Source organism: Marmota flaviventris, chromosome 9 (genome assembly GCF_047511675.1).
Source record: "Marmota flaviventris isolate mMarFla1 chromosome 9, mMarFla1.hap1, whole genome shotgun sequence".
NCBI lineage: Eukaryota > Metazoa > Chordata > Mammalia > Rodentia > Sciuridae > Marmota > Marmota flaviventris.
This window is the reverse complement of record NC_092506.1, coordinates 77,008,913-77,031,161: the sequence shown is the minus strand read 5'-3', so window position 1 is coordinate 77,031,161 and position 22,249 is coordinate 77,008,913. Positions and strand designations below refer to the sequence as shown.

At 35.4% G+C, this 22,249-nt stretch overlaps 1 pseudogene; it reads left to right on the top strand.

Moving 5' to 3' along the window:
• Positions 1 to 22,037, top strand: part of LOC114080932 (tripartite motif-containing protein 43-like) — a 66,356-nt pseudogene extending 44,319 nt beyond the window's left edge.
• The last annotated feature ends 212 nt before the right edge of the window (positions 22,038 to 22,249 follow it).

Genomic DNA, 22,249 nt, shown 5'->3' with positions numbered 1-22,249 from the left:
TGATACCTAAACCAGACAAAGACACTTCAAAGAAAGAAAAATACAGACCAATATCTCTAATGAACCTAGATGCAAAAATCCTCAATAAAATTCTGGCGAATCGGATACAAAAACATATCAAAAGAATTGTGCACCATGATCAAGTAGGATTCATCCCTGGGATGCAAGGCTGGTTCAATATACAGAAATCAATGAATGTTATTTACCACATAAATAGACTTTAAAATAAGAACCATATGATCATCTCGATAGATGCGGAAAAAGCATTCGACAAAGTACAGCATCCCTTTATGTTCAAAATTCTAGAAAAACTAGGGATAACAGGAACATACCTCAAAATTGTAAAAGCAATCTATGCTAAGCCTCAGGCTAGCATCAGTCTGAATGGAGAAAAATTGAAGGCATTCCCTCTAAAATCTGGAACAAGACAGGGATGCCCTCTCTCACCACTTCTGTTCAACATAATTTTCGAAACACTGGCTAGAGCAATTAGACAAACGAAAGAAATTAAAGGCATCAAAATAGGAAAAGAAGAACTTAAATTATCACTATTTGCAGTTGACATGATTCTATACCTAGCAGACCCAAAAGGGTCTACAAAGAAACTATTTGAGCTAATATATGAATTCAGCAAATTGGTGGGATATAAAATCAACACGCATAAATCAAAGGCATTCCTGTATATCAGTGACAAATCCTCTGAAATGGAAATGAGGACAACCACTCCATTCACAATATCTTCAAAAAAAATAAAATACTTGGGAATCAACCTAACAAAAGAGGTGAAAAACTTATACAATGAAAACTACAGAACCCTAAAGAGAGAAATAGAAGAAGATCTTAGAAGATGGAAAAACATACCCTGTTCATGGATAGGCAGAACTAACATCATCAAAATGGCGATATTACCCAAAGTTCTCTATAGGTTTAATGCAATGCCAATCAAAATCCCAACGGCATTTCTTGTAGAAATAGAGAAAGCAATCATGAAATTCATATGGAAAAATAAAAGACCCAGAACAGCAAAAACAATGCTAAGCAGGAAGTGTGAATCAGGCAGTATAGCGATACCAGACTTCAAACTATACTATAGAGCAATAGTAACAAAAACAGCATGGTACTGGTACCAAAACAGGCGGGTGGACCAATGGTACAGAATAGAGGACACAGAAACCAATCCACAAAACTACAACTATCTTATATTTGATAAAGGGGCTAAAAGCATGCAATGGAGGAAGGATAGCATCTTCAACAAATGGTGCTGGGAAAACTGGAAATCCATATGCAACAAAATGAAACTGAATCCCTTTCTCTCGCCATGCACAAAAGTTAATTCAAAATGGATCAAGGAGCTTGATATCAAATCAGAGACACGCCGTCTGATAGAAGAAAAAGTTGGCTACGATCTACAGTCGGTGGGGTCGGGCTCCAAATTCCTCAATAGGACACCCGTAGCACAAGAGTTAATAACTAGAATCAACAAATGGGACTTACTCAAACTAAAAAGCTTTTTCTCAGCAAAAGAAACAATAAGAGAGGTAAATAGGGAGCCTACATCCTGGGAACAAATCTTTACTCCTCACACTTCAGATAGAGCCCTAATATCCAGAGTATACAAAGAACTAAAAAAATTAGGCAATAGGATAACAAACAACCCAATCAACAAATGGGCCAAGGAACTGAACAGACACTTCTCAGAGGAGGACATACAGTCAATCAACAAGTACATGAAAAAATGCTCACCATCTCTAGCAGTCAGAGAAATGCAAATCAAAACTACCCTAAGATACCATCTCACTCCAGTAAGATTGGCAGCCATTATGAAGTCAAACAACAACAAGTGCTGGTGAGGATGTGGGAAAAAGGGTATACTTGTACATTGCTGGTGTGACTGCAAATTGGTGCAGCCAATTTGGAAAGCAGTATGGAGATTTCTTGGAAAGCTGGGAATGGAGCCACCATTTGACCCAGCTATTCCCCTTCTCGGTCTATTCCCTAAAGACCTAAAAATAGCATGCCACAGGGACACTGCTACATCAATGTTCATAGCCGCACAATTCACAATAGCAAGACTGTGGAACCAACCTAGATGCCCTTCAATAGATGAATGGATAAAAAAAAAATGTGGCATTTATACACAATGGAGTATTACTCTGCATTAAAAAAATGACAAAATCATTGAATTTTCAGGGAAATGGATGGCATTAGAGCAGATTATTCTAAGTGAAGCTAGCCAATCCCTAAAAAACAAATGCCAAATGTCTTCTTTGATATAAGGAGAGTAACTAAGAACAGAGTAGGGACGAAGAGCATGAGAAGAAGATTAACATTAAACAGGGATGAGAGGTGAGAGGGAAAGGGAGAGAGAAGGGAAATTGCATGGAATTGGAAGGAGACCCTCAGGGTTATACAAAAGTACATACAAGAGGAAGTGAGGGGAAAGGGAAAAATAATACAAGGGGGAGAAATGAATGACAGTAGAGGGGGTAGAGAGAGAAGAGGGGAGGGTAGGGGAGGGGAGGGGGGATAGTAGAGGATAGGAAAGGCAGCAGAACACAACAGACACTAGTATGGCAATATGTAAATCAATGGATGTGTAACTGATGTGATTCTGCAATCTGTATATGGGGTAAAAATGGGAGTTCATAACCCACTTGAATCAAAGTGTGAAATATGATATATCAAGAACTATGTAATGTTTTGAACAACCAACAATAAAAAATTTTAAAAAAAATGATAAATTTGATTAAATTAAAACCAAAAACAAAAACAAAACCAAAAAACTTCTCTGTGCCTCAGTTTTCTGTGTGCAATATATTTAATATAAAGTCTATTCTTCTTTAAACATATAGTTATTATTATATCACAAATTACATCATTTTTCTTAGTTCTTTGTCTTTTCTGGGTAACAACACAAAATTGTTTTGATTTTTGTCCCTTAAATTATTGAAAAAAAAAACCCAAAAAGAGAGAAAAAAAAGGGGGCTCAGACCTCTTCCAAGCCTTCCAGAGAGAACTCACCTGCTCCATCTGCCTGAACTACCAGTCCCCCAAGTCATTGGAATACAGATGTGAGCATGTGACCTAGGGGTTTGTTTCTCAAAGATACTGAATGACATGAGTAAATATGAATGATAAATGTAAAGCCTTTTATGGGATCTGTTAGGGCACAGACCAATCTGCCTTAACACAGGTGCAAATTTTTAAAGAATAGGACAGTGTTTTCTTCTCACCTGTTTCTCTAAATACAGGAGATAATCAAACAGAAAATTTTCAACAACTGGACTTAAAAAAGTGTATGTAAAAAAGGTGCAATTTGTTGCCATGTGCCATCCAGTAGGAAAGATGAAAAACACAAGGGCACTGCCTTGAAATGGCTTGGTGTTTTTCCAGAGCATGGTGTTTTCCAAACTATTGGTTCAAACTTATCCTTATGGCACACGAAGCTGCAAGATGTTTCTGGGTATTCATAATATACAATGACAGGAATTTTATTTATTTAGAAGAAAAATATAAATGACAGGCACAAAAAAATAAGTAGACAAGTGTTTATATTCAGTGGAATAAGGTAATCTTTTTTGTTTTTATTCCAGGGATTTAACCCAGGAACTCTTAAACACTGGACCACAGCTCCTGTCCTTTCTTATTTTGGGACAGGATCTCACTAAGTTGCTGAGGTCTTACTACTTTGCTGAGGCAGGCTTTGACTTTTGATCCTCTTGCCTTCGATTCTGGACTAGCTGGGATTACAGGTGTGGCCCACTGTACCCAGCTGAAAGTAAGGTAATCTTTAATCAGGATTATGAAGGTCCTTTGAGTTGAAACCAGGAGTGAGTATAGTTCAAGAGTAAGTAAACTCTGCTTTTCACCCTTGGTGATGTGGCGAGTATTTCCTTGCCAATTACATTAATGATGAAAGACTCTCCTTGTTGTTTATTCGTTTGCTTTTTTGGGCAAAATTATATTTTTTTCATAGAAATAAGAATAAAAATTGATGTGGAGAACATGACACGTTTTGAGTTCTTTTTTTAAAAAATTTATTCTAATTAATTATTCATGACAGCAGAATGCACTTCAATTCATGTACACAAATGCAGTACAATTTTCATTTCTCTGGTTGTACACAATGTATGGGTTGGGTTCTAACAAAGCAGATGAAATGGTAAAAGAGTAAGTTATGAATGGAAGAAGAACATCATTGATGATACAATGCAGAGAAAGTCATAATATTAAGGATATACTGAAAAACAGATAGTCAAGATACTAACTGTGTTGGCAAACATAGTATGTAAAAGAAAAGGGTATGTAGCAAAATTAAACAAAGGAATGATAAAAGCATGAATGGTGTGCTTGCCCTGAGCCCTCAATGTTACCAGCAGTATCCAGTTTATTGCCCCAACTATTACTGAGGATACTGTGAACTTGGAGGGGACATCTTCCCATTGCTTTGCTGTCATGTTCACTTTGATTCATTGCTAGTGACCAATGATTCAGGATTATGTGTCAATGCCATTATATGATGGAAAGTGTACTACTTTCAAATCAGAAAATGTTATTTTGCCTTCCATCTAAACTACTGGTTGTTCATGTAACTGGGATCCAATTTCTTCATTTCTCTCTCTCTCTCTCTCTCTCTCTCTCTCTCTCTCTCTCTCTTTTCTTATATATCTGGATATGTCTGTTAAATAAAATTCATGGGAGGATATTTATTTGGACTGAGCTTCCAAACTAAGCCTAACATACCAACACTGGGGCTGTGGTGCATGCTGGTAATACCTTTGGCTTGAGAGTGGCTCAAATTTCAGGATTAAAAAAAAAAAAAAGACTCTCAGACTAAGTTATTATGGAGTGTAACCACAGCATCTGGGCTTCCATTAATCACAGAAGGCTATGTAACCCATTATCCAGTTAAATTGTCTCTAGACCTCACTTCCATATTCTATAGATGCTGTTAGATCAAATCCTGGGCTGGGGTTCCCTGAATTTGTCTTATTTCTGGGGATTGTCTAATTTGAGAACTACTTTTGTTTCATTTTGTATTTCTCTTTTTTAATATAATTTTTGAAATAAATAATTTTGTATTTAATTAACTTTTTTGATTCATTGATAGACTTTCATTTGCAACACATGAATATCATCTCATCTGAAAATAAGATACTTGGGAATCAACTTAATGAAAGAGTTGAAAGATCTTTATAATGAAAATTACAGAACCCTAAAAAAGAAATCAAAGAAGACCTTAGAAGATGGAAAGATCTACCTTGCTCTTGAATAGGCAGAATTAATATTATCAAAATGATCATACTACCAAAAGCACTATACATATTTAATAAAATTTCCATCAAAATCCCAATGACATTCCTCATAAAAAGAGAAAAAGCAATTATGAAATTCATCTGGAAAAATAAGAAACCCAGAATAGCTAAAACAATTCTTAGCAGGAAGAGTGAAGCTGGTGGCATCACTGTACCAGACCTTAAACTATATTATAGAGCAATAGTAACAAAAACAGCATGGTATTGGCACCAAAACAGACTGGTAGACCAATGGTACATTATAGAGGACACAGAGACTAATCCACACAACTACAATTATCTTATATTAGACAAAGGTGCCAAAAACATACATTGGAGAGAAGAAAAAAATCTTCAACAAATGGTGCTGGGAAAACTGGAAATCCATATGCAACAAAATGAAATTAAACCCCTATCTCTCACCATGCACAAAACTCAACTCAAAATGGATCAAGGACCTAGGAATAAAACCAGAGACATCATTATCCAAAGTACATGTATGAAGGCACAAATTGGTGTCAACACACTTTATATACAACCAGAGATATGAAACATTGTGCTGTATATGCGTAATAAGAATTGTAATGCATTCTGCTGTTATTTTTTTAAAATGAATTTAAAAAACCCCCAGAGACACTGTCTCTAATACAAGAAAAAAGTAGGAACTAAGCTCCATCATGTGGGATTAGGTCCCAACTTTCTTAATAAGGCTCCTTTGGCACAAGAGTTAAAATCAATAAACAATAAATGGGATGGACTCAAACTAAAAAGTTTCATCTTAGCAAAAGAAACAATCTTTGAGGTTAATACAGAGCTTACATCTTGGGGGAACAAACTTTTACCCCTTACACATCAGATAGAGTACTAATCTTTAGGGTGTATAAAGAACTCTAAAAGCTAAGCATGAAAAAAACAAATAACCCAATCAATAAATGGGCCAAGGACCTGAACAGACACTTCTCAGAAGATGCTATACAATCAATTAACAAATATATGAAAAAATGTTCATCATCTCTAGCAATTAGAAAAATGTAAATCACAACTATGCTAACATTTCATCTCGCTCTAGTCAGAATGACAGCTATTATGAAGACAAACAACAATAAATGCTGGAGAGGATGTGGGGGAAAATGTACACTCATACACTGCAGGTGGGCCTGTATATTGGTGCAGGCAATATGGAAAGCAGTATAGAGAATTCTTTGAAAACTGGGAATGGAACAACCTTTTGACCCAGCTATCCCACTCCTTGGTCTATACCCAAATGACTTAAAAACAGCATACCCCAGGTACACAGCCACATCAATATTTATAGCAGCACAATTCAAAATAGCTAAACTGTGGATCCAACCCAGATGCTCTTCAGTAGATAAAATGATAAAAATGTGGCATATATAGACAATGGTATATTACTCAGCAATAAAAAAAAATATATATGGCATTTGCAGGTAAATGGATGGAGTTAGAGAAGATAATAGTAAGTGAAGTCAGCCAATCTCAAAAACCCAAATGCCGAATGTTTTCTCTGATATAGGGAAGCTGATTCATAGTGGGGTAGGGAGGGGGAGCATAAGAGGAATAGAGGAACTCTAGATAGGGAAGATGGGTGGAAAGTGAAGGGAGGGGGCATGGGATTAAAAATGATGGTGGAATGTGATGGACATTGTTATCCAAAGTACATGTGTGAAGACACAAATTTGTCTGAATATACTTAGTATACAACCAGAGATATGAAAAATTGTGCTCTATATGTGAAAAAAAGAATTGTAATGTAGTCCACTGTCATATAGAAATAAAAAATAAATAAAAATTACAAATAGATATACACAAAAAGAAAACAGAAATAGACAGACATTATACCAGTTTTGGCAGAGAAATTGATATTTATAAGGTAGTTTGAACAGAAGCTGGGGAAGGGCATAAGACAAAACAGAATGGTTAGTAGCATCTTGCTTTCCTTGTAAGGATTAACATGCAGAATATTCTCTTACTGTGTCGGTGAATACTGGCATGTTTAGGTGATTGGCCATTCTCTGGAGTTTCTCAAAAGGTCAAATAAACTATTTGGTTTTTGTTTAGTGGGAAGGAACATTTGTGCAAGTGGCTGTATTTTGATTGGACTGTTGAAGACAAGTTCAAATCAGTGAACATGTACTTATTTTAGTTAACAGAATATACATTTTAAAAAGCATTTAACTATATACAACTATAGTGAACAAATAAAAATTTGAGAACATATAAATGTCAAATTTTTTTAATGTATGAGATTTACTTTCCATTTTCAAATTTTCTGATCATTACTTGTAAAGGTTGAGGGGGAAAAAGAAGGTTGAGGCCAGTCACCTAATGCATATAATATTTTGAGACCTCAAAATCTTTCAATTGAGAACTCAGAAATTTATAAGGATGTCTTTGGTTTAAGTTGGGAGTTTAATTTCAGCATTTCCTTAATTGATAAATTTTGAAAAAGAGAAAGAAAATTTAGAGAGAAGTAGAACTGGAGGGAAATGTAATATGAAAAAGAGATCAATGATACTTTTTTTTTTCAATTATTATTATCATAATTTTTTTTGTACCAGGAATTGAACCCAGAGACAGTTAACCACTGATCTACATTCCCAGCCTTTTTTATTTTTATTTTTTATTTTTATACTGAGTCATGCTAAATTGCTTGGGCTGACTTTGAAATTGCAATTCTCCTGCTTCAGCCTCCTTAGCATCTGGGATTATAGGCACACACCACTGCTCCCAGCGCCTTCAATTTAATCTTGAAGAAAGATCAATTGTTCACTCATGTGTTCCCTTACCCAAGTCCACTTGGATATTCTTCATCTTCTTCCTGAATCTCTAATCCATTTCCAAAAACATTTGGGAAACCCCCATAAGTAACTTTACATTATTGTAATTCTATTAAGAAAAAAAAAAGAAACTACTCCCAGTGGTGCATACCTGTAATCTTATTGACTCAAGGCTGAGACAGGAGGATCACAGCTTTTGAGGACAGCCTTGGCAATTTAGAGAGGTCCTCAGCAATTTTGTGAGACTCTATTTCAGAAAGAAAAATACAAACATCTGGGGATGTAGCTCAGGGGTAAAAATGTCCCTGGATATAGTCCCCAGTACCAAAAAAACAAAAACAAAAACAAAAAAACAAACAAACAACAACAAAAAAAAAAACCATCAAACAAACAAAATAATTGAAAGGAGGCAGTGGGCAAAGGGTTAGAAGAGGATTATAAAGAAGAATTCTTATTGTTTTTATAGGCCTGTTCTTTGAAGATCCACTTTGTTTTTTGAGACCTGGAAAAGTTCAGTACTTCAATGAAGTTTTTCCTTGTTTTATGGTACTGGGGAATGAACTCAGTATGGTTACCGCTGAGCTACATCCCCAGTCTTTAATATTTTGTATTTTGTGATAATCTCTCCCTAAATTGCTGATGCTGGCCTCACACTTGTGATCCTCCTGTCTCAGCCTCCTGGGTTGATGGGATTACAAGTGTGACTTACCTCACCAGTCAGGGAAGATTCCTCTATGGAGTGAAGGAAGCACTGTTTCAATAGAAGTTCAGAGCAATCTGACATAATTTATGACATATCTTTACTGACATCCTTGGAAAGTCTAGTAAAAACAAACTCTAGAGGCCATTACTTACCCCAACATCTTTTTCTTCAATACTTATTGTAATTCTACATACTATGTATCAACAAATTGTTTTTTCCTAGAAAATGTGTTGCTAAGCAGTAAGTAAATAATGTTTATTATTTTCCGTTGACAATTATGTATGCTTATTTCATGTAAGCAAAGCTTATACTGATGATTTTATATTGTAAGCAAACTAACAGACTATCTTATGTGTTACTGCCATATCTGTTCATCTAGATTTGAAGAACCAGGTCACATGTCTAAACTTTTTTTAAGACCTTATAAATGTCTCATGTTTATATTTTTTTCTCAATACAACTATTTTAAATGGAATGATATGTCTTTTTCTAGGGAACATTTGTAGATGTCTGAACTATTTGTGATTGTTATACTATGGTGTTCTCCACTGGTATCTAATGAGTAGAGACCAGAGATTATGGTGAACATGCCACAAGGTATTGGACAGCCCCCTCAGCAAAGAATGGTATCTAGATCTGCTGTTGAAAAGTTGTAAACTAATGAATCTTACCATAAGTTAATAATAATACTTAAATTAAAGGGCTGGAGATGTAGCTCAGTAATAGAGCAATGGTCCTATATGCATAAGGTCCTGAGTATTTTCTCCAGCCCTTTAATTAATTAAAAAAAATAGTAAATAATATTTAGTCAGCAATTGGAAATAACAGTCAATTAGTAGAAGTCGTACATAAGTTGCAAACTAATATTAAAAGCCAAAATTACAGCAATCTAATTTAGTAATCAAATACTTCATTCCATAAAACATAGAATAAGTATTCTGAAGGTTTGAGCAAAGGAGTTTGGTATTTTGGATAGAAAAAGGACAAAGAAAGCAGAAACAAAAAGCATTTGGATTTATTTGAATTTATCTACCTTGTAAGATGGGGACAGAGAGATGGAGTGATAGAAAAAATATTGTTTAATATTCAATTACTTTAAGATTACATGATTTTGTGTAAAGATTAAGACAGAGGAAGTTTCATTATCCTTCCCATGAAATTAGCCTGTGTAGGAAAATTTGGCCTTTTTCTCATAATCTTTTTAAGAAGGGTAGATGGGACCAAGGATTGAGCATGGTGATACTTAATCACTGAGCCATATCCCTATTCTTTGTAATATTTATTTTGAGACAGGGTCTGAAGAGTTTGCTTAGGGCCTCACTAAATTGCGGAACCTGCCCTTGAACTTGTAGTCCTTCTGCCTGAGCCTCCAGAGGCACTGGATTACAGGCTTATGTCATGGAGCCCAATTTCTGTAATCCGTATTTCTACCAAAATCAGATTAGGCAGTTTAGTCTCACCTTCATGAGACTCCATTTTGTTTTTGATTTGCTCTGTTGGAGAGCTAATTCAGGGAGTGACACCTTCCAGCATGGAGCTACTTACCTAGGCCCTCAATTTTCACTTTTATCCTGGTCCCTGGGGTCTTAGTACACAAGCTTAGTCCAGAAAATGAAGGCCTTTTATAATTTCTGTTTAATACTTCGAGTGGGAATAAAATGCTTGTGGTCTAAGATTTATATGATCTTCCCTGAAATCAAGCTAAATAATATTCTCTCTCTCTCTCTCTCTCTCTCTCTCTCTCTCTCTCTCTCTATATATATATATATATATATATATATATATATATATATTACTTTAACTTGTGATCATTGCTACTATGATTTTACACTCTGATTTTCAATTAGTAAATATGTTCTAAAAATTGTAAATAATGATTTTAAATGTATTAGCTAAATTTTTTATTGCTTATTTGTTGCAAATTTCTTGGTACTGAGAAGCAAGTCTACCTCATTAAAGCTATAGTAAAGTCTTATCAGGAAACAAGGCATTAGATATGCAAGTGTAGGGATTAGGTTTTTTTAATAAAAATAGGGGAAAGCTAAGGGAATACATATAACAAATATAAATTTAAATCAGAGTAAGAATTTGAAGATAGACTTAAAAGATGGTTAAGGCATGGTGGGTGGGAATTCCAAGGTAGGAATGTCTTCAAGAGTCAGAAAAAACCCTTGAATTAGAAGGGTGGGAAAAAGTACCAGAACATTTGAGGTTTTGTACATCCCCAAAATTCTTTCTTTTCCAAATTCCTTTTTTAACTGACATAATATTTCTACATTTTTATGGGTAGAGTATTGTAATTTGAGATATGTATATAATGTGCGATTTAAATCTTGTCAAATATAAGCATTTCTGTGTGTTGGCAACATTCAAATTCCTTCCAGTTATTATAAAATATATAATTAATATTCAATACATTTTCTTAACTTTTTTCTATTTTTACAATTCACAATAGCTAAACTGTGGAACCAACCTAGATGCACTTCAGAAAATAAATGGAAAAAGAAATTGTGGAATACACAATGGAATATTACTCAGCAATAAAAGAGAATAAAATTATGGCATTTGCAGGTAAATGGATGGAGTTGGAGAATAAGTGAAGCCAGCCAATAAAAAAATGACAAATGTTTTTTTTTTTTTTTTGATACAAGGAGGCTGATTCATAGTGGGGCTGGGTGGAGTATGAAAGAATTATATGAACTCTGGATAGGGCAAATGGGTAGCAGGGGAAGGGAGGGGTCATGCAGATATAAAAAATGGTGGAAGGAGTTGGACATCCTTACTCTAACTACATGTATGAAGACATGAATGGTATGAATATACTTTGTATACAACCGGATATGAAAATTTTTGCTATATATGTTTAATATTATAATGCATTCTGCTGTCATATATAACAAATTAGAATAAATAATAAAAAGAAACAACAAAAAATGTGCATTCCTCAGCTATCTCCTATAATTTTATTTTTCTTCCTATCTTCAAACTAAGAACTGGGTATTTTTAACCTAAGTTATGTTGTATGTACAGTTCAATTGTATGTCTTACTAATAAACTAAACCCCTAATTTACCAACTCTTGGTGCATTTTTAAATTGTAATAATAATTGTAAAAATAACTGAAATGGAAGCAGACATCATGGGCAGTGATTCTGTTTATCATTTTGTGTAGTCAATCAGTCAGGCATTGGAGGTGCACATTTTGAGGGTGGAAAATGGACACTGGGAACAAGAGGAGTCTATGTTTTATAGATTACACTGAGGGTGACTTAATCATTAGAAACTTAAAACAGAACCTCTCAGTTTGGACAGTCAGGAAAACACTTATAAAAGTCTGAAATCCATTGTTACCAGGATGAGATGAAAATTTAGAGCCTGGAGCTCACTATTTCATATTTTCCTCTGCAACTCATTGTTATCCAGTGCTCACTGACTGCTCTCTCCCTCCAGGACCCATCCTCATTGGGAAAGGGTGAAAGTCCAGAGCCCAGGCTCAGTATTTTACTCCTCTCTTCGGGATCCATTGTCCTCTTTTTTCCTTGGGTGTTGTTATTTTTCATATCCTTAATCTATCAAAATACATTTTCACTGGGAAACATAAACAAATGGATCTATGCAAGGTAAACATTAACTTTGACAGGTGTCAGTGTAGGACCTTCTATAACACACATATTTGTCCTTATTCCCTCAGAGTTGCTTAACTTTCAATTTAAGATATTTAAATGTTACGAATTTAAAAAAATCTTTTTGAGATTTTATGATGTCAACATTTGTTTATCTTTCCACATAATCCTTAACAAAGCCCTAGCACTTAAAATTCTCTGACTAGTCATTGGGATCTTAATTCAAACATCTGGAACACCTGTGGTGGAAGAGTTTGCTGTTAACACAGGCAGCAACTTCTTTGGCTGTCCACACAGAGTAATTGGATTTGTCAGATGGTCCACAGCTTTCTCAAGTTTGCCTTGATCTAGTAACTCTTTACTAAGCTCTATTTCTTCAAGGAAGAATCTCTGAATAGCTTCAGCTTTTTTAAGATCCTGTAATTTGGAAAACCCCCTCTCTCCTTTGCAAATTTCTGCTTTTCTCTTCCTTCCCAAAGTGTGCTCTTGAAGTTGGGGTTCCTCAACCTCTTGCCAATGAAGTAAATGCAGTAGTGATGATGAGCCCTGCATTATCCTACAGCCAGGGTGCAGCTTGGGCTCACCTTTTTCCCTAGTGGCTTAGAGTGCTGCTGCCCTGCCCATGGAGAAGCAGTTGGAGGTGCCTAGATAAAGTAGAATTTTAATAAATTTTTAAAGAAAATTTTACATATTGATTGTGTTTTATTCATCAGACTTTGCTCTACTTTAAATACCATAAATGCCATTTTCCTGACTTGGCCTTCTTAGTCTCCCTTGCTGCTTTTTCTTTCATGTGAATATGTGTATTTTCTTAGTCCTGAAGTCACCATACCTGGTGCTTTGATCTATCATTATTATATTAAGACCAAAATTGTTATCTAGATGTGTCAAAAACTCAAAATTCATCCTACTTCGTATTGCTTGTCATTTTTTTTGTACTTGTTGTATTCTTTTTTGTTAACTAAGTACCCAACAGCCCACATCCTTCCCCTTCTTACTCAGTATGTTCCGCTTGCTTCTCCATTGATTCACAATCTTAAATGAGTGTCAGAGTACTGTGGCAATAGCATAACTTTCTGGGGATTTTGCTGATGTGCATTCACTACAAGTCACTGGCCTGCTGCACTATCTAGAGGCCACTGATGACTGAATGTTAGAGTCTGTAAACAAGTCTGGATGGCGCCTGGCATTTTGCCAGAGGGAGTGGTTTGTGAAGTAATGCCAGCGAGCCATTAAGTGTGGAGATTCCTTATTGGTTGACTGCTGTATCTAGTTTATGTTAATTAGATAAGCTGTGTGGAATGTATAAATACCACTCCTGTCCTACAATAAATGGCTCCTACTCCTGCTGTATCAATCTACACAAGTTGTTCGTCACCCCCCGCTTATTTTGCTGCAGCCGGACTGTGGCAACTGAAGAACTCTAGCACTCAGCAACCAGCTTGTGATATTGGCTACCTCTTCAGTTTTTCCATCAAGGAAAACTGGCCAGTACCATAAGCAAGATTGCTCCTGAAGCTATTGGGGCATCTTACATAATTACATTTACAAAGCTTTCCCCAAAATTGGAAAATGACTGGCTTAGCCACAATATAAAAACAGAACAAATATTATGTTCTAAACATGTATCACCACATGCATTTATTCTGTAAATATATCACTCTATATTGTAGAGAGGGATAGTTGGGGCTCATTTACCCACAATACTCAAATAGAAGGTCACATGTAGGAAAATAAGTATACATACATTTCTTCTAATGTTCAGACTATTTTAAATGATGTTTTCTCAGGAGAAATTTTCCACAATCATGAAAGGGAAGTGGGCCTCATTTCAGTGATGTTTTCCCTATTGTCTCCTCAAGGAGTAAGATATAAACCTTGTACTGGAGTCATTATGTAATTGAACATACTTACACATATTTTTTTTTACTTTTTCATTAGCCCATGGACATCAAACTTAAAATGAGAACACATAAAGAGGAAATAGTTAGCCTTTTACTAAAATCATACATGCCATCAATGCTATTTTTCTGATATGTGTCATTAGAGGCATGGGTCACATAGCATGGCTGCATGTTCAGTTTGCTGAGAGCAACAACTAGAGACATGAGAAGCAATCTGGCGTAAAGGTGGTCAGCTGCCATGTATGTCACCTCCCAAAAGAATGGGAAAAATACATTTGCATCTCGAAGGTTAATACTATGATGAAAACAAACAACAACAACTATATATATACACACACACATACACACACACACACACATTCTTCTTTTGAGTATGTCATGGTTTACATGACACAAGGAGAGGAATTATTGAATTAAGGTTTTATACTTGCTAAAAGCTGTCGAGTGAATTCTTATTTCCTAGAACTAGAATTGCTGGGCTAAGGCCAAATAGATTTTAAGGGTTTTAAGGCACAGGTGTTTTGTTGTTGTTGTTTTAAATCCCCAAAGTTATACAAAAACATCTAATAGTATATGAACGTACTCACTTCATATTGTCATAATATTGGAGGCTATCATTTCTTAATAATCTCTAATTTCATAGTTCAATAGTCGTAATTTGCTTTCCAGAGAAATTGAGTGTCTTATAATAATGTATGTAAAGCCCATGATTTTTAGTAAGTGAGTGTTCTAAAATTATTCAAATACTGTATTAAATACATAAATATATAATATTTATTTATTGGTTCAATAAATGTATAGTTGACCAAATAGCATTGACAAAATATTGCCTTATTTAAAATTAATTATAGGGGCTGGGAATGTGGCTCAAGTGGTAGCGTGATTGCCTGGCATGTGTGCAGCCCGGGTTCGATCCTTGGCACCACATAAAAACAAAGATGTTGTGTCCGCTGAGAACTAAAAAATAAATATTAAAAATTTCTCTCTCTCTCTCTCTCTCCCACTCTTTAAAAAAATAAAAATAAAATAAAATAAATTATAAATGCACACACCTAAATAACTTTTTATGTGATTTTATGGGAGATATACATCTTATTAAAATAGTTTCTTTTTTTATGAGTGGTTTATTCTTTTGTAGCATTTATTTTTATTACTAAAAAATCATAATATATAAAAAAAACAAAAGGATAAAATAAAAATCACAGGCATTATTACTGTGATTAACTCACCAAGCTCCTGTTTCAGCCTCCTGAAAGCCACTGGGATTATAGGTATATGCCACCATGCCATGAGAGACTATGCTATTTTAAGTATCGGTGGATTTACATTTTTTTCAATGTCAATGATAATTTGTCAAACTTAGTGGGATATGTTCTCAAAAAATAGAAGTGACATGGTATGTGACTCAGTGATAAAGCATCCCTGGTTTCAATTTCCAGTGACCCTCCCCCCAAATAATAATATATTTAACAAGCATGTATAAAAGATACAATATATATATGCATTATAGATGCTATGTTGATTGATTTGAATTGTCAGTTTGGATTAAAGGATGCTTAAGATTAGAAGTCTTCTGGGCATGTCAAGGAGAGTGTTTCTAGGAATGATTGACATTTGGGACAGCAAACTGAAGTAGAGATTCACCCTAAGTGTGGGCAGCCATAGGTTGAGGCCCTGGATGGAACAAAAGTTGGAAAGATGAGGCATCAGTGCCCTCTAGCTTGATTCTTCTTGAGGGGTTCTAGATTGCTGCTGCAAAATCCTGAGAGCATCAGACTCTAGCTCCTTCACTCTTCCAAAATAAACTCTGACCAGTGACTATCAGGTTGTTTCTAGGCCTTTGATCCCATTGGGGCTACATCACTGATCCCTCTTGTTCTGAAGCTTCAGCATGTTAGACTAAGCAGCTACTGGTTTCTCCAACTCTCCAGCCTGCAGACAGCCATTGTGGGATAATACAGCTTCTGGTTCTGTAAGCCAATCTAATAAATCTCCTTTCAGTAAACATATATACCCTGTTGGTTCTGTCCCTCTAGAGAGCCCTGACTAATACAGATACATAAAGTTTGCTAAATAAAGAAAGTGAACCTGCTAAAAAACTAGATAACTTTTTTTTTGAATGACAATGTTACAAAACAGAATATACATATGTAGTCAGTGAAATATGAAAAAGTACTCACCTTTATGAGCCATTAGATTATTGCAAATTCAAACCATATTGAATCACTAGGGCTTGAAAAGAATAAATAAAATTTAAAGATAAATAATATGTGTTGACAAAAATGTAGAATAAATGAAGTTTACTCAAGGCTAGAGAAAGCATAAATTGAAGAAAAAATAATTTTTGGCTCACTTACTGAAAGCATTTCCTAAAGCCTAGGTATTCCAGCAGAGACAAACATATATTATCAGCACTTTCTACATAGTTAAAAGTTATACACAATGTTGCTGATTTCATCACTTCCCATAATACCCTAAAATTTGGAGCCAAAGATACTTACCAACAGTAGACTAGCTAAATAGTCACACACTCATGCAATGCATCCTTCAATGCAGGTTTTTGTCTCTCCCCTCTTCTACCCCCAAACACTCCAACAGAAAGTGAGGAATGCTTTGCTGGTTCCCAGGTGAAACTCAAGTTCATGGCTAAGTTTTTAGCAGCATTAACATTGTCTGAAATTAGCCCCCCAAACCATTTTTTTTTTTCAGATCATCTTGCTCAGCTTTCCAGTCTGGCCTTAAATTCTTTATCTTTCCAAGTAGCCTCAGCCTCCTGAGTAACTGAGATTTTTGACATGAACCCCTGTGCACAGCAGCTGTCTCAACATTTTTGCCTGAACTTGACATGCTTTGTCCCAGGTGTCAGAAATCACTGTGACCACACTTCATCTTCCAGATGGAAAGAATGGATGCCCAAGCCAGTGTCTGAAAGCGTGTATCTCCTTGATTTCTCTTTTAGGGAAGAAATTTAGCAAATGTGAGCATTTGAGGTCTGCCAAAATGAGGAGCTTTCCTCATCTAACACTTTGAAAATGTGGTGCCACAGTCCGGCTGCAGCAAAATAACCAGGGGGGTGACGAGCAACTTGTGTAGATTGATACAGCAGGAGTGGAAGCCATTTATTGCAGGACAGGAGCGGTATTTATACATTCCACACAGCTTATCTAATTAGCATAAACTAGATACATCAGTCAACCAATAAGGAATCTCCACACTTAATGGCTTGCTGGTGTTACTTCACAAACCACTCCCTCTGGCATTTTGCCAGGCACCATCCAGACTTGTTTACAGACTCTAACATTTCTCTGGCAAAATGCCAGGAGCCATCCTGACTTGTTTACAGACTCTAACATTTCCCCCTTTTGTTTGATTTAAATAACGACCACAGTGGTTTTTACAGAAACACCATATATAATCTGCTACAAGCAGAAGGGGAGGATACAAAATGTCACAATACCAAGCCAGTTGATGGCTCCATGCAAGAAGCCCTTGGAAAAATTATACCAGCAATGACACCGTTAGCAAAGATACCGAGTTACAATTTGTTGTAGATTACAGTTTGTTATCTCAGTCCAGGTAAAGCAGTGTCTCAATAGATTAACTCACAGTCCAGGTAAATCACAGTCCAGGTAAGTTCTGCAGGCAGCTAGCTTAAATCACAGTCCAGGTAAGTTCTGCAGGCAGCTAGCCTAAGCTGTAGCAGCAGAAACAGCAACAGCTCCGAAGTCTCCTCCGTTTCTCAGCCGAAGTTTTGTCGGGTTCTCAGCAACACTGGAAATTCTTCCACCTTCGTCTTCACTGGCACTGGGACGAAGGCAGGAACTCCGGATGGCTAAAGAAAATCCTGTAGTATTCCAGCAGGCACTAAGAAAACAACCTTCTGAACAATTTAGTACATTATCTCAAGGTTTTTTTTTTTTTTTACATTTGAAATAAACCTTAATAGTGCTCATTATAATTTTTCTTCCTACTAAAGTACTTATATCTTATTCATTGATTCTATCATTGTGAGATGGAAACAAATATATTTGTTTCTCAAGTGTTTTAATTATATATATATATATATATATATATATATATATATATATATATAATGTACATGTACACATAGATACAAAGGAGAAGCTGCTAAAGCAAATAATATCATTATGGGAAAATATCCAAGTAAATCAGAAAAATCTAAATGAAGAGACAAAAATAATCAGCCTATTGTTGGTAAGTATAAGTCTATTTCCCTAACACTCAGCTTGAGACATACAAACAAAAAAGTTATCTCTAGTCACTTTAACATCATGGTGTAAGAATATTAGGCATAGCTTTTCTAATCTTGAAAGTAACATTCAACTATATTGGTCAAATAAATGACCAAGCAGTGTTGTAGGGAGGTTTGAGATTAAAATTAATTTAATAAACAGAGATGAGACTATTGCATATAATGATGTGTGACTCAACTATAAATTCTAATTGCTTGCATAGAGGCTTTTATATGTGGGAGGATAAATTATCAGTCAAAACTTTTTCTTTAGATATTTTACACACTCATGAAGCAGATAAAAGTTGATAAATGCAGATAAAAGGATGGCTTGGTTCCTTCCATCATTATAAAGAATAGAAAAAGAATCAAGATTAAAGAGGAATAAAATTGCAATTTCTGAGAAATGGGTAGATATGAATTTATGGTGTATGTAACATACTGATAAAATGTACTGGCCAAAGAGAGAGGTTTAAGTGGAGAAGGATAAAATCTTGCTGAAAGGTGATCTAGACAACCTATCCCTACAGTGGTACATGTATCTATGGGAAGAGCTGATGAGGGCTGAGTATAAGTAACTGTGTCCCATTCTTCATGAGGAAGAAAAACTACATACAGAGTCTTAAAAAGGAAAGGAAATTAATTTTTGAGCATCTCAAAAAAAGCAAAGCCAAAATGGTTCAAAAGAAGACACACCTAAGAGAAATACATAAGAAGCTAGTGAAAATGTCCCATAAACCCTATATTGAGCTTCTCCAGGTGAGCACTGAGATGCAGGTGAAAGTGTTTTACATGATCCTAGATTCTCAATTTTGACCACATTACTTAGTGCCACATCTAAATTTTCACATCTCCTGCATCAATGATGAGGTTCTTTCCTCTTTGGATATAATCTAGGTAAAGTTTAACTTCTATTCTGACTACAAATAAGCAAAATTTATGGAATTTTGTGAGTAGCTGTCCTAGGAAATGTTTTCTTCTTAAACTGTTGTTTTGAAACTTACTTCTCTAAGAATCAGAAAATAACCACTTATTCATCAACATTCTATTTTTGCCTGCCACTGGACAATATGAAGAAATTTTGGAAAAGCTAATGGTTCCTTACTTCTGTTTTGAAATTGTGGGTTTGAAATGCCCTCATTAGAGACATTGTCTGCTATGTGCTACCCATGTCCTTCCTTCTCACTCTTTTCTCACCCTCTGGGTGTTGAATTCTTGAAGAATTCAGTTTCTTCAAATATGTGTTACCAGTATTGTCCTGAGAGATGAAAATGAATTTATAAAAAGGGTTGCTGTGACGATATTTGATACTTACCTGAACTTTACAAAAAACAAAATACCATCCTATTTCTTAAAAAAATCTAAGCCTTTCTTGTTTCCTTTGCAGGACTTGGGAGGTCTATTGACAAAGTAAGTTTAGTCTTTAGTGAAAACTAGCACACCATGTGAGCTATGAAGAAGATCAAGCTATTTCTAACAAAGTGAAGAAATACTTTATGTAATTAGTAATCAACTGTGTGTGCATGTGTTTGTGTGAATATGATTTCCTGTTCCCTTTATCAGAAGTTAGCTTCTCTTTTCTCCTGTGGTTGAGGGATGCATGTTTTGCTGGGCTGAATGCTGACATTCATAAATACAACCCTGTATGATTTTACATGGTAAATCAGAAACACTGAGGTGCAGGGGATAGTTTTTCCTAGTTAGAAAATGAGATTGGCACCTCTGAGAAATGAGCTGTTAACTGGCAAATATACTAAAAAAAGACTCCTAGGAATAGTCCCTTCTCATGAAGATGGAGGTACACAATGATGAGAAAAGGGTTTCAAGAAATATTTTGAGTGGAATGGTTGTTTGGTTCCTTAAAAACTGTTATGACATCTTTCACACCACAAGATTCATATCCTCTTCCTCCTTACAGAAGTGAGTCAGTGCAGTTGCCTCAGCCTATAAAGCCAGCACTTCCTGCCCAGACCATCACTGGACTGATAGACAGGCTCATCTGCTTTCAAGGTGAGTATCAGCCCACTTATGGAAACACAGTATAGTGCCCTTCAGTAATGATTTTCTGTGGGAAATATTTACCTTTATTAACCTTTAGTATCCAAAAAGGAAATGCCCTGTCAATTCGTATTTATAATCACAATTAGTAAACTGATTACCATGATTAAATAAGAAAAAAATAAATAAATGCAGGCTGTTATAATGATAAATGTGATTCAGGGAATAGATACAAAATCACTTAAATGAGTCAGACAATTATAAATTAGTTCAGAATGTTCTCACTTTAAATTAGGTGCAGTTAGTGATGGAGATTATTTAAATATTTTCCCTTAAAATATCTTAGTAATTGAATATTTCACATGTAATATATTAAATGTAATATATAAAAATGCATTAAATTTAATATATTAAAATACATGAACAAACATAAAATAATGAATGCACAGAGCAATATTTTATGGGCATCAAAAATAAAATGAGTTGGTGAAGTTGAGGCAGTATATAGATTTTCATGGTAAACCTAAGTAGAAACCAAAGCAAGTAGTAATTTCCTTGGATTTAGTGGCAATGCAGACCTCCAGTTCTCAGGTAAAATGAAAACCAATGAGCTAGAAATAGGCATGACCACCTATTTTGTTACAGTGTTCATATTTTTAACAGTGTTTTAATTGTTATTGGGCTTTTGTTTCTGCTGCAGATGTTCTGGAAAACTTGCAATGTACGTCAGCCATAATTATCCCTTTACTTCTGCCTTCTAACTCATCTCTCCTACTAAAACAGTCAAAGGTATAACTTCTCATCTAACAGGAATTTAAAAGATGATTTTGACTGGAATATTCTCTTCTTTCCACTGTGGAAATTTCCTTCAAAAATGCAGTAACCGATCATAACATAAAACTATTTGATGATGTGAGAAGTTTAAGATTTGAGCATGTCCATCTAGGCTCATGTTTGAATTCTGATAGATCTAACTATTTTGCTGCATGGGGAACAAAGAGTTCCCTGGGAAATATTACTATAAATTGGATATGAAGGACTCTTTGGACAGGGATCTAGGAATCTTCAAGGACTCCTGGGTAAGGAAGAATGGCACACTGATTGACTCCAAAGACATGTTTCTTCTCCTCTTTGTGAAGGAGGATGATCACTACAGTCTCTTGACCACCTCCCCAGTGTTTTTTCACTACGTAGAGAAGCCTTAGGTCCGGGTTGGTGTGTTTCTTAATTTTTGAGAGTGGAAGTTTGAATTTTATGAATATTATCAAGAGTTCCCTTATATGGCAGTACCCTGCTAGCTCTTTGAATTTCCCAGTCAGGCCTTTTGTTCATATTGGCTACAAATAACCAGGGATAAATCAGGAAACTCTATGCCTAGGAATTCTGTAATTCAGGCAGCCCTTCCCAGTAAAAGTCAACAATATTATACTTTAGTATTTTTTCAGTATTTTTTACTAGATCCCGATGTGGTGGTACATGTTTATTCATTCCAAGAGTTCTAGAAATTCAGGAAGCTGAAATTGGAAGACCTCAAGTTTGAGGCCAGCCTTGGAACCTTAGCAAGGCCTAGTCTCAAAAAAAAAAAAAAAAAAAAAAAATAGAAAGGAGTAGAAGGGGCTCAGATACAGCTTAGTTGGTAGAGTGATTCCCTCACTTGCACATGTTCTGGGTTCAATTC